This window comes from Sturnus vulgaris, chromosome 14, assembly GCF_052056855.1.
Source record: "Sturnus vulgaris isolate bStuVul1 chromosome 14, bStuVul1.hap1, whole genome shotgun sequence".
NCBI lineage: Eukaryota > Metazoa > Chordata > Aves > Passeriformes > Sturnidae > Sturnus > Sturnus vulgaris.
The window spans coordinates 20383110-20402928 of record NC_142256.1 but is presented as its reverse complement, the minus strand read 5'-3'; the positions used below and the strand labels follow the sequence as shown (position 1 = coordinate 20402928).

Sequence of the window (19819 nt, the reverse complement as noted above, 5' to 3'; positions counted from 1 at the left end):
TACTGCTGCTGCAGGGAGCACTTTGTTAAGAGCCTCCAGATGCAGGGAGGAGTGTTGACTATTGTAGAGACCCCTCAAGTGCCACACACTCACAGACATGGGGATAATGTGCTGCTGTTTCCAGGACATCCATTAATGCTTGCTACTTTTAAGTTTTTTTAGACTTTCTTGGCCTGGGAAGAAAGAAGGGATGGAGAGAAGGTGTTTTAACATTTGGTTTTATTTATTGTCCTGCTCTGATTTGAGTGGTAATAAACAAATTTTCCCCAAAGAAGCCAGTTTTACTCATGGTGGTGATTGCTAAATGATCTCTCAGATCCTTATCTCAACCCATGAACCTTTAATTGTATTTGCTCTGTTCCCATCTGTAATGGTGATGGTGTTTTGCATCACTTAATTACTGGTTTGTCTGGAGTCTCTTCTGTCTTCACTCAGAGCCAGGATTAAAAAAACTCAAGAAGGAAATGGATTTTCTCACGTTCGGGCTTGGTTGTTTATTAAATCTTATCTAAAATAGAGAAAGTTCAGCAACACTTCTAGCCACCAGCTAGAATTGAGCAAAATGGAGAGAGATCCAGCTAACTACAAGGCCTCTTAAAGCTAAACAGTCCAATAGAGAAATAACACCTATATTATTTATACTTTTAACCCAATAACTAAATTCCCATGACCCTCAGTGCAGCACTGTCGAACCAGAAACTACTGCCTGAAACCATGAAGAAGGAGGAAGATGAACACTAAAAGAGACACTACCTAAAATCCTCCATCTTGTCCCATATCTATTACTATATTACAAAACTCTCAAATTTAATACCCTTTACCATGTGAAAGCACACACTTCTGTTTAATTACACACCCATGATTTCAACTCCATCGCTCAAATTTGGAAGCTTTCTCCAAGGCCTCAGGTCAAAAGCAGTGTTCTCCAGGGGGCAGGGCCAGAAAGCACAGAAAGCTCAAACATCCCAGGCTTCTGGGATCCAGCACCCATCCAGCTGAGGAGAGATAGAGGCTCAGTGGGCACTTGGCATCCAGGCTTGGTCAACCCACTTGACTTTTTTTGGTGGGAGAAAGGTTTCCTGGATTTCCTGAGATTCTTCCAACCAGAATCGTTCCGTGATTCTAAAACTGAAATCACTTTATGGAGAGGAAGTCTAAGCCTGTGAAAAATTAACTTTGTTTTTAAGTACTGGGCCACAGACTTGAGTTCACTGGCTTTTTACCAATGTAACTGCTTTAAACATCTTATTTCAAAACCAATGTTACAAAATAGACAATCTGGCATCTTTTCCAAACTTTTGGTTTGTCTCCATGTCACTGAGGAGGCATAACTAAAATGCACAGTTATGCACAATTGTACCTGTCCAGGCAGCCTGAGTCTATGCAGACAGCAGGATTTTCTGTTTTCTGGAGTATTTCAGTTCCTTAAAGACAACTAATGGTTCTGGCAATGTATCTGACGTGCCCTGGACACAGACAGAACCAAAATATTTGCTGTTAGCAGCCAGAGACATTATCTTAATTCAAGTGAATTTCTCTTTGGCTTCCCAGTGGTTCCCAGTCAATATTTTTATTGGAAAATTACTTTATTTACTTTATATGTATTTAATACTTCACCTTCCTTATGGAAGTATTTTTCAATGCCTTTTGATAAAGCTCAGGTTTTTCTTAAATGTGTGTAATTCCTCTTAAATTCCAACTTCTATGATAAAATGAAAGTTTTATTATGGAGCAGAGTACTTATTCTTCTTCATAACCTTGAGCAAATCTGTTGGAGAGATTCTTCCCTAGTAAAATGAGAATATAGTCTCTTCCTTCCTGAAAGTAATTCAGGTTTTTAGGTGAACACCCCATGAAAAGCAGGCACAGTGTATTACCAGAGTTCATGTCAGGGAAGATGCCCTATCTGTGCCCCTCTGCAGCACCACGGCAGTCTGCTGATGCCACTCATTTCTCTAATCTGTAAATGTGCTTCTGTTGGCTGGACCTTTCTCAAATAAGAGTTATGCATACTGTAAATAGAACTGGAAACTCCCTGTTGAGCTCTTCCCTCACCATCCTATCTTCTCTTTCATTCATATTGCTTGAACAAATGAATACAGTCTTGCATGTCTTCGCTAGCAGACACAAAAGATAGTAGGATTTTTCACTCTTTTGTAGATACAATGCATATCCAAGGAATTTGAAATTTTATTTATTTTTCCATTCTCCTTTTCTTCCTTTAAAATGTACCTAGTAATTCCTTTTCTGTCCTTTTACTTTTGTCTAAGCAACATGACTATACAGATGTTGCATGTTAATTTATGCTGACATGTGGTTATTGCTGTAATATAATCCACTGAATGCTCAGATAGTATATATATTTGTACCCAGTGTAATGCTATATTGGATGTCCAGTGAATTTATCCTCATAGCTGCAAGCAGTAGAGTTCTTTGTCAAGCCTCTGTCTACTTCAATAAAAAAAAAAAATGAGCATGAAGATGCCTTCATTGTCTGGGGACTTATTTCTGTTCATGGAACTGCTTTTTACAGTGAAATTAATGGAATACTAAAGGTTCCTCCAGCTTCATGGCACATCACTTGAATGAGCTAGTACATACTTATTAAGACCATCTTGATATTTTACAAGCCATTTCATGCCTTAGTTCAAGGAAGTTAAAATGCCTTTTCCTTACAGGAAGTGAAAAAAATATTACAATTTTACAGTGAGTTATTTGTTTATAAATAAATATTTGTAAAAAACTAAATGAACTGGCAGTTGCAGCTCCCAACAGATGGCAGATAAAGTGACTAATATTGGAAGATCTGCTTTGAGGATTCTGTTCATGTTTCCACTGTTTTACAAATGGTTTGTGAAACAAGCAACAGCTTCACAACAGTATTAATGAAAGTTGCAAAGTTTTCTCTTTGAAATTTCTCCTTGTTTCGGTGCTAAATAATAAAAACAAAACATAAAACATTCTATACGCTTTCTCCCTCTCCACCAGACTTTGTTATCTCAGACATATCTCAGGTTTGCTCTGCCTTGTTGAGCTTCCCAGCAGCTCTGCCTTTGGCTCCTGTGCTCCTGTGCTTGCTTACTGAAATTAATTGCTCTTTCTTGCAATATCTTGTTTTTAACTCATATTCTTATTGCTGACTTCCTCACCCACATTTTTTAATGGGTTTCTTTTTGCCACGACAAGTCTGACACAGCAGATGTGGGGAGACCTCATTTTCTCCAGAAGTATTGCCCCTTTCTCTTTTTTCACCGCATGTCCAATATTTCAAGTTACCCTATTAGGAGTAGTTATTGATTCCTTTCTGCTCATTTATGTTATTTGCAATTGTGGCGACTCTCAATTCCTTTATATGTTTCTTCTTCTCTGTGGAAACTCTTCTGTTGGTTATGCCCATTCCTGTTGATTTTAAGGTCTTATCCTTAAGCTTGTTAGAAAATGTGTTTTTGCATAAATAACAGAGAAATAAAAATAAAGTATTATAGATAAGGCTTCCTAGACAGCTACTTACACGTTTTCTAAAATCCAGTCCTTCCACCTCTCCTTCTGCCTTTCTACAAATGCCTCAAAGTCTTGCCCATGCCTTTCAGACCTTCTCTCTATGCATCTATTTTACCATTTCTCCATTAAAATTTGAAAAATTAAAATTAGATCCTCTTTGTTCCTATGTTACTTTTTATTTGTTGTTATATTTATTTTTTTAGCAATTTAGTTGACACAAGTAGGCAAAACTTGTCTGGTTTTGGATAGAGATGTTGCCTTAACTTGGAAGTTCTTTTTGGTTCTGTCTTATGAGGCTGAAAGTAGCTGTTTATTAACAAGAGCGATTTCTTATAGCTAAAATAAATAGTCTGTTACTGTCTGATCACATCCCAAACCATAATATTTTGAAAATACATGGGCAGGCTCTGAGTTTTGGCAGTTCCTGCTACTTACCCATAATGGACTATTAGATTGAAAGCTAAGCCAAGTAAATTTCCTCTCAGTTTAACTTTTCTTCTGGCAAATGCTTAATGTGTATGGTGTTTGCATTATAGCAATGAAGTCACAATATTCACTTAGGTTTAACGATTTATAGCAGGAGCTTATTTTTTATTTACTCAAAACAAAGTTCCTCACTGCAGAGAGAATATAAGTGGAAATTCACCCACCTTCACCACTCTTGATAAAAGTGACATCTGTGATAACTACATATGAAGAGTTTTTGAGATCTGAGTGAGACTGAGAAATGTAAATGAAGGAGGATGAAAAGCAGCTCAGATGAAATGCAGTGGAAAGAAGAGAAAGAAAAGTGAGAAAGTAAAGAAATAAGCAAACCCAAATGTGATTGAGACTGGCAAGAGGAAGAAGAGAAGCCCATTAGAATTCACTCAAGATTAATTGCAGGAACTGTTAAAACCTGTAGTATGATTTTTGCAGCATGTGTCAATCTGCCAACAAAGTGGGGAGATGCCATAGCCAGCAGGAAGGAGGTCTTGGGAAATTCAAAGTAAAGCTTGAGCTGACATTAAAAGAGGAATAACTTGCAGGCTCAATCTGCTCCCTGTTCCAGAATATCAGGAAGGACAGTTTGTTTTTTTTTAATTTAATTTAGAAGTGGAGGAAGATTGATGTTTCAATATCCTGGGTATTCCAAGGTGGAAGTTCAGTTAAAACAACACTTGGAATGGATGAAAAAAATCCAAATACGGTTCTTTAACTTAGGAGTCCAACTCATGAAAATGAGATTAAAAAGACACTAGCTAAATGTTCAACTTTCCTTTATAGTCTTCAGAAGAAAAGGAGCATTTATTAGACTTCTTATCAGCTCTACAGAGTGTGAAGTTGAGCAGCAGTTGTAATGTCCTGGGAGGAGCAGAGAGTGATAGGAACGTGCCCAGGGGCTTGTTAGGAATGGATGGCAGTGCTGATGCTTTCCACAGACTTATAGAGAAGGAAGGGTTTGGGTTTAAACAAGTTTAATACAATAAACCAAAATTTATTGGATATTAACAGCCAATATCCTCAGTGAATGCAGTCAGGGTAAGCTGAGGGTTTACACTGAGATTTCTTAGAAGAGAATGTGGCTCTGAAGCAAGGATGGACACTTCCTATTCTTTGAGAAATAAGCAGTAAAACAATTGATGAAGATAAAGCAGACATAAATTATATTAGTTCGTTTTATTCTTCTAAACACTGATTTAAACAGTTACTCATAAAATGGTTGTCAGGGCTAGAAAAAGTCTTCCAAATGGCCAGTGCCAGAGCAAGCACTGGAATGGGAAGACAAAAGTACCAATGGCTGAAGTGGATAAGCTCTGAAATGTTGTCTGAAGTTTGTGAACTAAAAGCAAAGTTTTCACAAATCCAAACAAGTTGAAATGCACTTTTTTGACTAAATAAAGTTCATTCTGCTAAAAATCTGAATAGAAAGAGCCAAGGAGGAAACCTCCCCTCAGGAATGGTGTAGGTGGAAATAACTTAAACTGTGTGACATATAATTGTGTTATGTGGGTGAATGTCTGAAACTGAGCTTTTGAAATTTCAAGCAGATGCTACTTGCAAGCAGCAGTTGGTGAAAGCCACGTGTAAGTTTGGATAACACAAAACAATTTGGGCTAAACAAAAGTGCCATGTCCTGAAACCTGCAGGTAATGAAGAGGTGGCACACAGAAGTGGCGGCTAGGTAGCTGATCACTTGTGCTTCTGCTTTTGAAATGGTTGGAACATTCAGGGGCTTGGAGCTTGGGAACAAAGGTGAAGGTCTGGACTGGAGGAAAGATCTTGGAAGTGGGGGAGGATCCTGGACATCTGAGACATTTGTGGAGATGAATGTTGGAGGATGTCCAGAGACCTTGGTTAGTAATGCCCTGTCTGGCAACCTCCCATTACAAATATGTAAAATGTTAGTGACTACATAACTTTTCCTAATAATGAAAAAAACAAAGGATAAAATATTTTCAAAACATGGATGTCCCGAAATATATGAACACCCTGAAACATATTGCATGGTGAAACCCAATAATTAATAACAGAAAGCCAAGGGCAAAGTCTTGATTTGGATAGATGGGGGATTTTTAAAGTGGTTTGGATTTTTTTTCATTTAGCTCTGTAGATGTGAATTTGAAAAGGATGTGAAATAATAAAGAATTACTGGTGAAAAAATGTGGAGAATTTAAATGGAGAAACTAGCAATTGAAAATAACTCTTCTGGTAATAGGGGAAAAGTTGCTTGCTGTTCACATCTTTGTGTTTGACAGGTCATGTTGCCCAGGAGAAGCTTTTTGCTTTAGAGTATCTGTGGGTGGAATCAGCTGTCTTAGAATTTGCTGCTGTAATCTTCTGCCTATCCCTTCCTGTGGTAAGTTTTTGGATTTTCACGGAAATTGAATAAATTAATATTCTTTTATCAAAGTTATTCTTTCAGTTTTGGAGAATTCAAGATAGGTTTTTAGAAAATTTAAAGAAGGCTAGAAAGGCTCAACAGAAGTGTGGGATTTATGCTGCAAAAACATTCTGTGTGAGAGTAAATGAAGAACAGGAGGCACTACTGGGGGTACTGAAGAGTTAATGAAATATTGGTAAAGTTTAATGATGTATTAATAAATATTGTTAGAATGTCAACAAAATACATTTTGATTTCCTTTGGGGGATAACATTTATGTATGAATCTGACATTTTTCTCACTGCTGTTACATTTTTGGCTTTGTAGCAGCACAAAAGGAGAAAATGGTTGGACAACACACATTAGATATTGCATTAATATGTGAATATGGCAGACATTTGAGATAGATTAATGAGGAATTTACTGTGTACAAATAACGTTTCACAAAGGGGTTTATGTTTAGATCTGACCTTGTCTGTCTTTGTTCCTTCACAGTGTAACACCCAGAAGGGTTTGAGCAATGAGTACAAATGCTGCTGCTGTCGTGTTCTTGCTGCCTGAGATTTGTTGCTAATGGCCTGACTCATTAGAACCCACTCCTACAAAGATGGACTCAGAAAGTCTGCAAAATAAAATAGGCTGCCAAAAGCTACCCAGGTGTAAATACATCAAAATACTAAGTATGAAATTGCAGCTACGGTTTTTTTTACCCACCTGCCTTTATAGTTTCCCAAGGTCTCTTAAAGCTGATTTTGGAATTTACTGAAGTAATTTGAGCTAAAATGCTTACATCAAAGGATCTCTCTTATTTCCCACTAATTGACATTGCTGTGGTAGCAGAGCTTTATATTCAATAAGAAATGAACCCTGCTTTCCTAGGTCTTCATTCTCTCTATTTTCTGTTAAACAGAAGATATTTCACGTATCCTTACATATGTACATATGTATATACATGTAACCCATCAAGGCAACGAAAAGTTTTATAATTACAATCACCATGGCCTGATATATTTACAGAACTGTTAGGAAAATGGTGGTTTTGGTCACTAAAGGTGCATATTGATTTGAAAATTCGAGACCCTTCTTTCAGAATGATATGCTTGGAAGGACCATGCACTTGTTAATTTATAATGCCTCTGACAGTTTTCTCTGTGGATTAGGCTCAGAATTGTCAGTCCAATTCATAAATAGAAGGTGGAATAAAGCTGAGTTGCCTACAGAGGATGTGTATGCATAAAGAGAGATTCCTGTGATCATTCGGGAACTTAAAATTAGGTAAAGCATTAAACGAAATAAAAATTCTCAACATTGCATGCATCATGAAATAAGAATCCAGGACCTCTTGCTGTGTAGCCTCTGCAGGAATCTGCTGAAAGGCACACACAGAGTGCAACAACCACTAAACAAGTCTCATTTTTTTTCTTCAGATAAGGAGCTCATCCTCTTAAACTCTTAAAAAAGCGCAAGGAATTAAATTACTGTTTTGCACCTGACATGCAGCCCCTCCTGCCTCTCTTACAGTCAATCTCAGGAAAAAGGTCCAGGTTCCTATCTCAAGGTCATGTGTGTTTAACTGCCAGTCTACCCTGGAACCTTTAGGAAAAGAGAGCTCGGTAATAGGAAAAAATGAAGTTTATTGGCTTGAATTAATTACAGGGAAATTTGATTAATTTTTATGCCAGCAAATATGCTGTTAGAGCATGAGTGGTAGAAGATTCCTTGAAAAGTTCACAGAGCATTGATTAGCTTTTACACATTATGTAAAATTAATCTGAAAATCAGAGGGGAAGGAAGCATTAAAAAAAACCCCACCTCACTAAACAAACTTTAGTTCAATTGTTTGAGGCATTTATTATAGGGACATTATTATATTCTGACCTGAATATGAAAAGTGAGGATGGCAAAACTGAAAAAAACACCAACCTGTTAGTCAGTGAAACTTACCCTTTGGAAACAGAAGTGCAACAAAGAAGAGCTAACATCAAGGGACACTCAAAGAAATTAAATTTGGCAAGAAAACCCACAACCAACAAACCACTTATTTAAGTGATAACAGTTATTGGTAGTCAATGGAATATTTAATCCAATGACATAATAAAATCTCCCTAATTTAGAGGAGATGTTAAGATGTAAGATGTTAATAAACTCCCTATAAATTCAGATTGGTTAAATTTATCATTTATGTGCTAAGAAAAAACAGAAACATGGTGAGACCAATGTGTAAATATTAATCAAAGTATATTTCTGTGGGAAAACCTTTCCACTTCAATACTGAAAGTAAAAGCAGCTTTTTTTTTTTTTTTTTAATGATGGATAACACGATCCCAAGTCTGACTTCTAAGTGGATAACATTTCATGAGAGTTTACTGCAAAATAATGTTCCTTCTCAGAAATCAATGAAAATTTGTTCACATAACACTGTTAAAAATTTGAGATGTTTGGTCATTCTTTCTTCATTTTTTTATGAGGACAAGTAAATGAGAAAAGTGCTTTATTAGCCACAAGAATAATGTTTAAAGGACTAAAATATCCAAAACATCTATATTTCTGGTCGTGGTACTAAATGCTAGATAAGTGTGGTAAGGATGGTGCACCATTTGCAAGTGCTCTGCAGTAGAATGAAAAGAGTTTATATATATATATGTAAGCTTTTAGTTGATTTAACTGACTATGTTTCCCAAAGCTTGCAAATTGGGAGATTTTATGTTGCAAACTCAAGATGGGAGTCAGCAAAGCATTGTTCAGTCTTTAAGGATAATCTGTCACACGAATCAGGAAAGCCCTTGAGCAGATAATATTGCCATTTTTCCTTCTGACATACCAAAGCAGCTTATGAATTTCCCTGACCATTCCCTTAATCGTTCCCTGAAATCATTAACGCTCTGTAACATCCCGGTATGGTGCCTTAAAACAGAATATGTAGAAAAATATGTAAGCTCACCATTTTATGACACAGGCTCAGGAAGATAATTTTGATCCAGGTTGAGTTTCTTCACTGAGAGTTTTTTTAAATTCTTTTGTTTTTCTTGTGATGGAAATGCTGCAAGTGAATAAAGCAGGAAGCATTGCCAAAGATTCCATTTTGCCCATCTTTCATTCACAATAAATGGGTTCACAGAAGGCATAGGAGGCGCATAAATTTAGCCCCAAATATAGGTTAAAACCCTCTGTTGTTTATGTAAGGTATTTTTTTATTCTATTTAATCCAAATTATTTTCTTTTGGTTGCATACATGGAAATTCAGTTTCTAGAACTTCAGGCACTGAAGGGCAGAAATATCTTGGCCTGAAACCCATGCCAAATCCAAAAGCCACTGGACTACTACCTCATTTATTTCCACACAGAGTAAAGGAATTGGAAGATGTGGATTACATTGTATTGAAATTTCAGCAATCTGGAACGACAACTTTAGAACTTGATCTCAAATTCATCAGCAGCTTTTTAACTTTCAGTAAGAACCACCAAGTGAAGGCTGTACTACAGAATTTTATTCTGCAGCTGACAGGTTCACTGAGCACCATGAACTGCTTCTTATGAGAAGAGAGGTGGGAAATGGGGGTAAATGTTACCAGATTAACCCAATTAAGAATTTATAGTTAACTTGAGACTGAATGAAGCATCACAATAGAAATGATGGATATAATTGTAACTAAGGACAGACAGAGGTGGGATTATCAGACTGTGTTAAAGTCAGAGCCCCTTTAGGGGTCAGGTTATTGGATTGTGTTCAGGCCCTGTATTGTGCAAATGGGATGCTGACAGCATGGCTCTGTAACCCACAGTGCTACACAGCTGTCCTGGCCTCAGCACTCCCTAGAAAAGCTGCCTTTGTCCTTGGATTTTACCTGGTATTGGTGAAAAAGACCTAAATCTATGTTGCTTGCTTAGTAATTAACAATATTACCACAATATTTTGCATGAGTTTAAGCACAGGGGTTTTTTTCCAAATATCTGTGGGATTTAGCTGTATAAAATTCATTAGTATTGATAGTAATGGAGGCTGTGTAGCTGGATCTCTTAATTATTTTTTAATTAATTTAAGCATAGAATCATAGAATATCCAGAGCTAGAGGGGATCTTATTCTCCCTTCTTCTGATGTAAATAATTACTTGTGGAAAAGGAGTAATAAACAGTAGATAACAGCCTCTCTATACTGATGAATGCAGCAGGTGGTAGTATATTTTCGTAATGGCCTGTTCAGGTTTCATATCCATAAACAGATCTTTAAAATACCAAACAAAATTTCATACTATAGGAAGGCTATCAACACTCACATTCAAATCATTACTCAGGTCTAGCTTACTTTTCTTTACCTGTTTTAGCAGTATTGTTGCAAAGAATACACACCAAAATAGAAAAAAAAAAAGAAAAGAACAATGTATAAGAAAATGACATACAGTTCCTATGGTTATCACAGTTTTAATAGAACCATTTGAAGGATATTTATCCTTGACATTTTGAATGTGAAGTTCAGTCAATTGTGCAGAATGGAATACAAATGTATACATTCATTCTGACTTAAAAGAATAATCTTCTGCTTCATTTTTTTTCTTTAACTATGCATAGCCATGAATTCCAGTCTTGGGGTTTTTAAAAGAATTTATTCACTCATCCATGCTGCTTTTCAAAATAAACATGAAATTCATCATCAAAAAAAGCTATTTTGTTTCCCAATTTTGTATTGCTGGTAATGACAAAGAAAGAAAGAAAGAAAGAATCCCCACAGAACTCCAGACAAGACAATTTCTCTAGCTCTGCTTTTCATTTAATGCTTCTTTAATAGGATGTAAGTTTTACAAAATGGGTTGTTTTTTACTGGTGATAAATCATCTTGGAAGTTCACAACCACTTATCCAAGCTGCTGTAAGCTTCCTTCAACGCATCTGCAACCAAGAGCATCTGTATTTTATAAATGTTGTTTACAAACTCTTCTATGAGAGCTCCCTGTTAAAAAACACTATATGCTGATCAGGCAGATGTTGCAGTATCAAACTTCATATATCAGAAGTCAGACTCAATTTCTGCAGACTTGGAGAATCACTGCAGCAATTATTGCAATTGCTGCATCAGTGTAGCAGTAATTGTAATAATTTAATACAGCACTGAAACCTGATGTATGTTACTGGGTTTGTGTGGCCAGATTTTGGAAACTTTGGGGAGCTACTTGGGGTGGCTTCTGTGAGAAGGTGCCAGAGATAATCCCCATGTCTGACAGAGCCAAGGCCAGCCAGCTCCAGGATGGACCTGCCCTGGCTAAGGCTGAGCCCAGCAGTGCTCGCTGCTCCTCTGGGGAAAAGTTCTTAGGAAGGAGGAACAATCACTGCACAAAAGCAATTGCAGCACAGAAGAGAGGAGTGGGAGTATTTGAGAGGAACAGCCCTGCAGACACCCAGGTCAGTGCAGAAGGAGGGGCAGGAGGTGCTCCAGGTGCTGGAGCAGAGGTTCTCCTGCAGCCCCTGGTGCTGCCCATGGAGAGGCAGCTGTGCCCCTGCAGCACATGGGGATCCATGGGGAGCATAGATCCAGCTGCAGCCTGGGGAGGAGCAGGGTCCCCATGGGGGGCCCAGGCTGGAGCAGGGTCCTGGCAGGACCTGTGACCTGTGGGAGACCCATGCTGAGGCAGCCTGGGCCTGAAAGGCTGCAGCCCTTGGTAAATGAAGTTTGTGAAGAACTACAGCCTCTGGGAAGGACTCTGGAGAAGCTCATGGAAGACTGTCTCCCATCAGAGTGACCCCATGCTGGGCCACAGGAGGAGTGTGAGGAGTCCCTGCTGCAGAGGAAGGAGCAGCAGAAACAATGTGTGACAAGCTGATCACAGCCCCATTCCCTGTCCCCTGTGCCACTGAAGGAGAGGAGTGAGGGAAAACTGGGAGTGAAATTGAGCCTGGGAAGAAGGGAGGGATGAGGGGGAGGTGTATTAAGATTTGTTTTCATTTCTTATTATCCTACTGTGATTAGATTGGTAATAAATTAAATTAATTTTTTCCCAAGTTAATTCTCATGACAGCAGTTGGTGATTGCTCTCCTTGACCTTATCTCAACCCTTGAGCCTTTCCTCACAATTTTCTCTCACTTGTCCAGATGAGGAGTGATAGAATGCCTTAGTAGGCACCTGCAGTCCAGCCAAGGTCAACTCCCTACAGTGTGAGGATAACAAAAACATGCCCAGAGGGTAGTGTTCCCTGTCTGTGCAAGTGGGATACTTCCAAGTTAATATTGTCTATGTGTTAGCAGTGTGGTCAAGGAAAGAGTTTGTTGCATTTAGATAGGTTATGGCAAAAAACGTTCTAATTGGAATAACTGGGCCAGAGTGAGACAAAATTGGCTACCTGACAAGTTACAGTAGGAGAGGACCAGCTGGCCGGAAAAATGTCTCAAAATCTGTTATAGAAATTAGGTTTTGGATGCCCAAGACATTTGACATTATTTTTATTTCATCTGATGTTTGTGCAGTGACTTGTTATCATACTTTGGGGTATTCATAGGTTATTAATAGATAATAATGTAATGAAGACTAAAAATCTGAGCTGCTATGTATTGTCTCACAGTGGAAAATACAGTAATTTTTCATGTGTTCTTTATCATTTAATACTGTCTACTAAAATTTAGGAGTAGACTGATAGGACTATGTGCTTTGAACTCTCAGAGCACATTAATGATACACAATCTCACTCTGAATTGGATCCTCCACAATGTAGTTTTCTTCACAGTTGGAAAAAACTACTTGGGAGTATTTTGAAGGTGGCCCAATGGCAGAGTGGGGAGAAGAAGCTTGTCATTTCTTGAAAATATGTATCTGCACATTCGGCCTCATGTTCTGGTTTGTATTTTAATTATTTATTTTAAAAGAACTATTTATTTGTGTAGTTCTGCCCAGGGGAGTTGTAGAAGAACAGAAGCAAAATCCAAAGGTCCTGTCTCACAGGTATCTACTTTATATAAGTCTATTCAGAATTTAAAACCAGTTGAATTCTTCTCCACTGTCATGCCTGATGACACTTCCAGACCTCATTTCTGTTAGAAAGTGATTTCCAGCACACAGTTTCTTTTGGTGAGTTCATTTGCCTTTGGTGCAAAGATTGCCCTTAAGCTTAAATAGACCTTTCTCTCTCTTTCCTGTCACTTACACTTCAGTGAGTGATCACAGCTTCTCTCAAGGTTCATCACAAACCAACAAGTTGCTTGTCATGGCTTTTTACAGAGGGTATATTTTTACTTTCAGTCCATGAAGGATTATTTAATTCCTTCAGTACCAAGCTCTCAAACACATGTGACTTTCTTTCCTGCCAGCATTTTGCTGTGGCCAGAGTAGATCTGAAGGAAAAACTAACTAGTGGACTAATGACTGAACTTGTTTGGTTTTTTTTCCTTTAAATGTTGAAAGTCCCTTCTCAGCATTTACTAGAACTACCATTAGTTTATAAAGATGGCTTGGGGTTTTTTTTTGCAACCTGTGGGCTCCTTCGCAAAGGACTGAAAACCAAAGTTCCTGCAGTGGTTGCCACAACATTCTTTAGCAGAAACTCATCCTCTGGTCCACAAATAGCAAACATGTGAAGGACAGGACTTGGGAAGGAGAAGGGATTCCAGAAGTCCTGCAGAAAATCCTGCATGCCTCAGGCACCATGACGGGAGAAACTGGTGTGCTGCTATAGGAGAAATGAAATCCTCGTTTCTTTATTTTTTTCAGTTACCTTGTATTCCTGTCTGTTGACCACAGGTAGGAGTTCCAGTGTCTTGTTTTAGTCAGCATCAGGGAGGTGTCTGAAGTAAGCTCTCATGTTTCTCCAAGTAGCTGTACAAGCAGTACTGGGGCTGTGTACAAGTTCTGCTGCTTCAGGGTTGCAGTGAATTTGGCATACACCAAAAGTATTTAAAGTTCTTAGGTATTTGACTGATTTAATCTCTGAACAGAAAATTAATTTATAATTTATATATTTCATTAAAACTTGTCGGATGGTTAAAAGTCTGTCATTAGCTTATTAATGATTATATCCAGCAATAGGTTCTGCTACGTGGAGGGAGATGCAGCCTTGTAGTCTTTGTCTGGTTTGCTAAATGCTTCATTATTCCTCCCAGCTGGAGTTTTACTGTGCGTGTGCTTGTTTTCTGCACTGCATTATAAAAAGAAAATGCTGCTGTGGAGTTATGGCAGGGAGTGGGCAGCACAAACGCTTTATGTGTGAGTCATTTTTGTCCAGAGATAAAATGTGTGGACAATAGATTCAGACTGAATATATAATCTTCATTAAGTTTTATTTGTAATAGAATATCCTTGTGGTACGTTGCAACAGCAGAAGGTGCATACATCAGACTGGCATAAACCAGCTCCAAAATGAGTATTGCATTCATCTGTGCTCACCTGTGGCACATAACTCATGCAGTGTCTTGACAGGAGTATAAAAGTCCATGATTTCACCACCTGTGTGTGAGGACTGCCTGCATGATGAAAGGGGCGGAGATTTAGGCATGAGAGTTGTTTTTCAAAGGCTTTTGGGAAGCGAAGGTTACAAGTAGATACTGAGTTTTTCAAGTAGATCTGAAAAGGCTACATAAATTGCCTCCTCTCATTTCCCAGAAAACACAATGGGATCTTCACTAGTGTTTCTGTAGGACCAGAATTGCCTTTGTCCAAGGATGCTTGAGTACTTCATGAAGTATGTCTCATGGTGATTGATGTGTAAATTCTACCCTGTCTCTCAAAATAAATGCTGATAGCCTTGATCTTCATTCACTGCAGAAGTTTCTTGAGTCAGAGAAACCTAGATAATGTTACTCAGTTTGTTTTTTCTCTTGTTTACCTGTTGTAGAGCTCTCTTGTTTCTCTTTAGCTCATTGCTGAAGCTAAATTAATTATGCAATATCCCATAGTAAATCTGAAAGGATTTGAGAAGTTCCTAGCTTCCCCACATAGTAGTCCCTCTTTATCACCATCATTCCTGTTTTGGATGGTTTTTGAGTGTGTTTATCTTTCCCAAGGTTAAGCTCAGAGCCCAGGTGCCCATGTTGAGCCTGGTCTAGATAAGCCTGGCTCTGCTCAAGTGGAGCTGGTGGAAGTTAGTTGTGGCAGGGCATGTGTTTGCAGCTGGAAAAGGGCTTTGTAAGACTTCAGGGCTAGGTCCTGAGAAAAAACCTGTTTCCATGGGAGCTGGTGTAAAAGCCAGAACAGCACAAAACCACAGACCTGTGTTGCAAAGCAGAGGGGCTGCTGAGCATTCTCCCAGTTGGAGCTTCTATGGGGCTTTATCACTTCGTACATGGTGTAATAATGCAGCCCAAAACCTGCAAATATGTGCAAGCCTATCATTCCAATAACATTAATTACACACATTAATTAGATCTTCCTGGGGGTAGCTAGAAGTACAAAAGACTGTGACGGTTTTGTCTGGGATGGAGTTAACTTTTGGTATAAGGCTGTTTTGGGTTTGTGTTGAAAATAGTGTTGACAGTACAGGGATGTTTTATTTACTGCTGAGTAGTGCTTGCACAGAGAAAAAGCCTTTCTGCTTCTCACAGTCTACCACCATTGAGGAGACTGGGGGCACAAAAAGTTGAGAGATGACAATAGCCAGGACAGCTGACCCCAAATGAGCAAGGGGATACCCCAGAGCATATAGCATCATGCTCAGCATATAATGGTGGAGGAAATAGAAGGAAGGTGGGGGATGATTGGAGTGATGGCATTTGTGTTCCTGAGTCACTCTTACACGTGGTGGAGCCCTGCTGAGCACCTTCCTGCCCATGGGAAGTAATGAATTAATTGCTTGTTTTACTTTGCTAAAGTGAAAGGTGTTTGTTTTACCTATTAAACTGTCTTTATCTCAATTTTTCCTATTTTTTACCCTTTCAATTCTCTCCCCCATCTCACTGGTGGGGGAGTGAGTGAATGGCTGTGTGGTGCTGAGCTGCCATGATAAAGTCCTACATACCTATGGATTAATGTGGTGGATTTACAGATCACTGTGTCTGTTTGAGAACTGACAGTAAATCTCATAGGTAGTTGACCCGACAGCCACAAATATATCAGATGAAAGATTTACTGTAAATCAGAGTAACAGTTTTAGATTTTGCAATTGCTTAAGGCTGGTAACTCAGATGATAGGCATGGTGGAAATGGAAAAAAGAAAATATCTGCCTGGGTAGCACTGTTTAGGAATACACCTGGTGCAGGTGAGCAGCTGCAAGGAGAGCTCCTCATGGAGCTGTGGGGTGGGGAAAAGGGCCAGAGCCACAGGCAGGGGCTGGGAACTGCTGCACTTTGCAAAACAAAGGACACCTGTGGTGCTGGCCAGGTGAGTGACAGTCACACAGGGCAGGAGTAGAGGGCTCAGCAAGAAGAGCCCAGACTATCTGGGAGGTTGGATTATGAGGGTGTAAAAGCCCAGGCTATCTGGGAGGTTGGATTCTGAGAGTGCAAGAGCCCAAGGATTCAGGGACCCTCCTTGGAGGCATCAGCTCGAGATAGTTTGGTGTTACTGCACTGTGAATAAATTGCTTTAAGGATGCCAAGGTCTGGCACTCAGCTGTGGGAAACCTGAGGTTGAACTGGTAAGGAAAACTTACAGCACTCACATTGATCTCAGTTATTTCTGAGATTTTTAGTGCTGTGCTGCCATACTGGATTGAGTATCCTAAACTCCAACTTTAATTGGATCCAGGCTGGAAAAGACACTACTTATTTAACATACATATATTTTACAATATATACACGTTTCACCTAATAAACCATTAAGGGAGTCTAAGCTAATAATAACACTGTTTACATTATCTATGGTTTCTGTTACTTATCTAGCAGGTGAAGAGCTGTGACTTTAAGGTTAGTAGTCAGTGTTGCTGATGTGAAAGAATCCTTTGTATCAAAGGGCCATCTATTATACTAGCCATGATTTGAGTATCATGCTTGGTATAATTATATGTATCAGAAAATCAGTGTAGTTAATATTTTGCCTCCTATTTAAAAGAAGTCTTTTTTATGAGACACAAATTGCACCCAGACTATTCTAGATGTAAATTAGTTTTGCTGGAACATGCACAAACAATGACATTCACTCTCAGATCTGTGGTTCCCTGATGGCCTATTGTATGTAGACATAATACTAATAAAGGCCACAGTGACTACTTTAGATCAGACACCCTCTGTGGTAGAAATCCCCTCCTACAGAGGCTATGGTCCTGATCTTGGAAACTGCAGTGTTTTGGTAACTTTTTATCTGACTCTAGCACAGATGTGGCTAAACAAATTATAATTTCTCAGAAGCAAGAATTTCTATGGTGATCATAACAAACAGGCTGGAAAGATGTGGCTTCTCTTTCAAGAGAGTTCTGAGATGAAATGAATCTCAGAAATCTCAGGAAATGGAATACCCACTTAAAAGTTTTCTATATATGTATAAAACTTCTGAATTGGCATCCACAAGGCCTCTATTTTATTTCAGCCTTTTTATGAAATCACACAAAATTTCTTATTAAAATGGAATCAAAGCTTGATTTTTATCCTAAATTATATCCACAGTAGGCAAACTGACACAGCAAGTACGTGTGAATTTAAAAGTTTAACAAAAAATATCATTAGCATGTCATTTGGTTTCTCCCTGAGTGCATCTTGATAGAAGGAGACAGAAGGGGAAAAGAAACTTGAGGCTTCCTGAGAAAAAATAGCCTTTAGTTTGGTATAGGTTGCTGTAAATATTACATTAGAAATATTAGGGACTCTAAGATTTCTCTAGAATGCTATAAGCCCCTTCCTTCTCCAAGGAAGCCAAGGTGGAAGACAGCAGATACACAGTGCAGGATGCACAGATGAGGAGCCCTGGTGTTGCAGAGGATTTAAAATGCCACTGCAATGTATTGGCTGTGCTGTCTGCACTGCAGCATCTTTTTCAATCAGCAGTCTAGGATCAGACTTCAAAAGAATTGTGCAGAGAGCTGGAGATTTAACTTTCTGCCTCTTAGGAAGATGAAGGGTGCAGGAAGCCTCTGACCCTTTTATTAATGGAGGAACTCACAGGTAATCATTCCTCAATATAAGAAATTCTCTGTTGGAGGGAGGCTGCATTAAAAAGCACCTACTGTGGCAAGTATTGAATGTGCTGCTCCCAGCTCCTGCTGAGGGTGTTTACACAGCCTCACGTCTATGAAAGCAGCTTTAAGCACCTTTGCATTCCTCTCTTCCCTGGCCAGGAATGGATTTATGCCTTACAGGCTATTCCCTCATGGACAGACTGTCAGCATCTTTGAGGGAACCCTAAAGTAGCAAAGAAATGCGGGCACCCAAAGAATACTTTGGTCACCCTCCTGACATTCATATTTCTAAAGTTACTAGAAAAGAAATTTCAGGTAAGCACAGATGTTTCTGCAGGGTGGTCTAATCCAAACTAGCACCTTGATTATGGAAAATTTTCTCAAAATTGTAAGAAGTAGGCGAATTGTGCAAGTTTTCTTCCCCTGGAGGAGAATCTCTCCTGAAAGTTGATGAAGAGAAATTTCCTTTAAGGTGAAAATGAGTTAAGTGAGGGAAAAAAGCTTATAGAACTTAAAGGAAAACATATTACTCATGCTTTCTAATTTTCTGCAGTAACCTGGCTGCTTTTAATAAAAGTTTCTGAAACTATGATTCATCATAAACTGGTTTATGTTGCTAGCCTTGGTAGAATGAACCTGATTTTTCTAGGAGTGTGATTAATAATTTTACTTCTTCCTATTTATGGTTTACCATGAGGTCAATCAGTTCCTTAGATTTGTCCTCTAAGTTCATATTCTATTGTATTAATGATGTAAATTTGCAATCACTTATAATCCTTATGTTTTAAATCTCTGGTATAATGTGAATTTGGGTACTTGTTCAAATGAAATCACTTGCAAAACTTGGAAATGTTTTAATAATTTAAAATTAGCTTGTCCTGCAGTTGTTGAAAATTCTGATCACGTGAAATCTGGGAACCTTATGAAAAATGCAACAGCATGGCAATTATATTTGGTGTCCTGGTGCCTGACCTTCCTATGCTAGAGCAATTGTTAAACACAAATTAATTTCACCTGTAGGTAGTAAAAGTTCGGAAATGCAACAATTGGAAATCATCTGTTTTTTATTATTGGAAGGATTCAAGTGCAGAAGGGAGTTCTGTGCATGGCAACAGAGTTTGCTGTTCTTTAATGTGATTGGGGAATTCCAGCATTGTTCCCAATTTACCAATTTCTGTCTTGTAAATTTGTTCTGATCATCTCTTTATCCCCTGATTTGGCACTTCCATGGCAGTTTTGGCTAAATCCCACCAGAATTCACTGGCCTCTCCTAAAATATTGGCAGTCCCTTTGAAAGCAATCTTTCAGTTACAAAGTAGCTTTAATTCAGACAAATGTTTGTGTGCAATCATCTTGTATTTGTAGCTAATATGGCCCCAAAGTATTTAAAGCTGGTTCTAAAGTATTTAAGTATGGACTAAGTCAAATATGGA

At 38.6% G+C, this 19819-nt stretch overlaps 1 long non-coding RNA gene across 1 annotated transcript in view; it reads left to right on the top strand.

Annotated features, from left to right (window-relative positions):
• Positions 1–6238: 6238 nt before the first annotated feature.
• LOC148222199 (uncharacterized) overlaps positions 6239–19819 on the top strand; it is a 99932-nt gene continuing 86351 nt past the window's right edge. Inside the window, exon 1 of the long non-coding RNA XR_015806638.1 lies at positions 6239–6340. This is a non-coding gene — a long non-coding RNA (uncharacterized LOC148222199). The remainder of the gene's footprint in view (positions 6341–19819) is intronic.